The 3,103-nt window shown below is 32.5% G+C and overlaps 1 long non-coding RNA gene across 1 annotated transcript; it reads right to left on the minus strand.

The window, feature by feature from the left end:
* Positions 1-1,139: 1,139 nt before the first annotated feature.
* On the minus strand, positions 1,140-2,546 carry LOC124941245. The gene is made up of 3 exons (XR_007099625.1): positions 2,484-2,546; positions 1,753-1,834; positions 1,140-1,398 (listed from the first exon to the last, which is right to left on the minus strand). It is a non-coding gene; the product is annotated as an uncharacterized LOC124941245 (long non-coding RNA).
* Between the last annotated feature and the right edge of the window lie 557 nt (positions 2,547-3,103).

Genomic DNA, 3,103 nt, shown 5'->3' on the forward strand with positions numbered 1-3,103 from the left:
CGAATAGATGATCTATGGTTTCTTCATTTCCTCTACATAGAAGACAGCTCGCGTCCGGGATGCTCATATACTTGCTGATACGATCACGAATGCTTAGTCTTTCCCAGAACGCGAGCCATATGATGAAGTGGTGTCTAAGGATAATCTTCGTTGACCATACAAGAGGAGCCCATTCTACTTTCTGCGCTTTTTCCAAGGTTACCTCCCATATTTTCTTCGATACCAGCTTCCCATTGTCCTCAGCTTTCTATTCATGAATATCCGGTCTATTGTGTAGTTGTATATTACTTATATGATCAAGTATCCTCTGTCCTTCTGAATTTCTTCTTAAGAGTGAGTCTTAATTCTCGTCTTTAATGTCTCTAATTTTCGCTTCTATGTAGTCCCTTTTGATGCGAGTATTTTGAAACTCCTCCTTGTGGATGATAGGCTGATTTTCGAACCAGGGGTCATGCCAGAATATAGTGCCTTTCCCATCCACAAGCCGGATGTCATAAAGATCTGCAATCACTAGTAAAAAAGGGGTCAATAACGACGGTAGGAGTCGTCGGTATTGGGATATAAGTCGTCGTTATAAATAATTTGGGACAGTGAAAAAGCAGTCGTCAGTCGTCGGCATTGCCCTTGTCGTTATTGCCCAAATACACATACAACGACCAATTTAGTATCGTCGCCATAAAGCCCTATATGCCGACGACTTTCACCGTCGCCATATAATAGTCTATAACGACCACTCTTACCGTCGCCATATAGAACTCTATCACGACCACTCTTACCGTTACCATATAGGACTCTATCACGACCACTCTTACCGTCGCCATATAGGACTCTATCACGACCACTCTTACCGTCGCCATATAGGACTCTATCACGACCACTCTTACCGTCACCATATAGGACTCTATCACGACCACTCTTACTGTCGCCATAGAAGACTCTATGACGACCACTTTTACCGTCGCCATAAAGAACTTTATCACAACCACTCTTACCGTCGCCATTAAAGACTCTATGACGACCACTCTTACCGTCGTCATAGAATGTTCTGTCATGACAACTCTTACCCTCACCATTGAGTAACCTATTTGTAATGTCAATTTTTAAAATATTAAAACAAAATAAATAATATTTTTAAAACATAAACCAAACATAGAATATTATAAAATATTTAGTTTTAAGGTATTAATAAACCATTTCCTAACTTACCATTGAACAGTAATTATATCACAACTATTTCCTTACTACAAAAAGAAAATCGAAATTACTTTATAGTTTTAACTAAATGGCCAATTTCAAGCAAGACAATTGAGAAAGTTTTAGAAGAAAATTCATCCATTCCACTCTACACTTCAAAATGAATCCTCCTTACAGCACACAAATTGGATCTACTTCATCCACCTGAACCAAAAACAAAAGAGAATTATGCACAAATCTTACACAACTATTAGATCATTCTATTTAATCGATTCTGAACCACAAATATCAACTATATAATATTCCTTTTAAACATATTGATACATAAATAATATCAAATCCTAATATCAGTATATCCTTCATGATCACTCTATTTATTTGATTTTAAACCATAAAAATCAACTATATAATATTCATTTTACAAATATTGATACATAAATTATCTCAAATCTTAATATCAATATAGCATTAATGATAATTATACTTGATTGATTCTGAACCATAAAGATCAACTATATTAAATATACGTCAAAGGAGAGAAAAGGGATGTAAGAAAACCTGAGCAAAGAGAGCAATACACCGTTGACACCTAGAAAATGAATCCTCCTTACAACACACAAATTGGATATACTTCATCCACCTGAACCAAAAACAAAAGAGAATTATGCACAAATCTTACACAACTATTAGATCATTCTATTTTATCGATTCTGAACCACAAATATCAACTATATAATATTCCTTTTAAACATATTGATACATAAATAATATCAAATCCTAATATCAGTATATCCTTCATGATCACTCTATTTATTTGATTTTGAATCATAAAAATCAACTATATAATATTCATTTTACAAATATTGATACATAAGTTATCTCAAATCTTAATATCAATATAACATTAATGATAATTATACTTGATTGATTCTGAACCATAAAGATCAACTATATTAAATATACGTCAAAGGAGAAAAAACGGATGTGAGAAAACCTGAGCAAAGAGAACAATACACCGTTGACACCTAGAAAAGCATCATGTACCTTACATTTTGAGTCAATTGAGATTTCTATTATAACTGTGCTCTTATATAAATTGTTATAAAAAATTACTCTACAATTTACAAAAACAAAAGTCTTCAATATTTTTTTGAAAATTTTCATCTTTATGAATTTGAAGTACCTATAAATAATATGAAAAATTAATTGCAATCAACCAACATAATAGTGAAAACATCACTAAAATTTATATAACAAGTTAAAATAACAAAAATTACAAAAACAAATACCTGTTTATCCATTGAACAATGAAAATTATTCATTCTCTTCTTAATATCATCCAAAATGAAACCAACTATGAAATAGTTAACAAGTTAAAATAACCAAAATAATATTTCATAGGAATATAAACAATAAAATATGTAATGACATAATAGTCTGACCTATATCATGAAGCGATACACTTGGTGGCATTGATGAAGTGGGAGGCATTGATGCATTGGGTGACATAAATGACATTATAATTGTCAACCTTTTCTCAAATTCAGCTTTATCAGCCAATCTTTCATCGTGAATTGCTTTTAGTTTGGCTTCAGTTCTAGCTTCATATGCCTTTTGATGATCAACTAACTTTTGTAATTCATTCTTAAGGGCAATATTTTCTTGGTGGAAGCTTTGTTGTGATTCTTTATTTCTCAATTGTGAAGGAAGGACTCCTCCTCCCATTCCAATCACAGATCCATGCTTTTGATGCCCAAATACCATGTCAGCTAAATTAATATTTGAAATTGACGGATTTTCTAATCTCACCGCTCGCATTTCATCCTTCAACAATATATATTGATTTAAAAACATGAAACAAATAATTCATCATTATCACCCTCTAATTCATCATTAACATCCTCTAACT

The sequence above is a fragment of the Impatiens glandulifera genome, chromosome 6 (assembly GCF_907164915.1).
Source record: "Impatiens glandulifera chromosome 6, dImpGla2.1, whole genome shotgun sequence".
Classification (NCBI taxonomy): domain Eukaryota; kingdom Viridiplantae; phylum Streptophyta; class Magnoliopsida; order Ericales; family Balsaminaceae; genus Impatiens; species Impatiens glandulifera.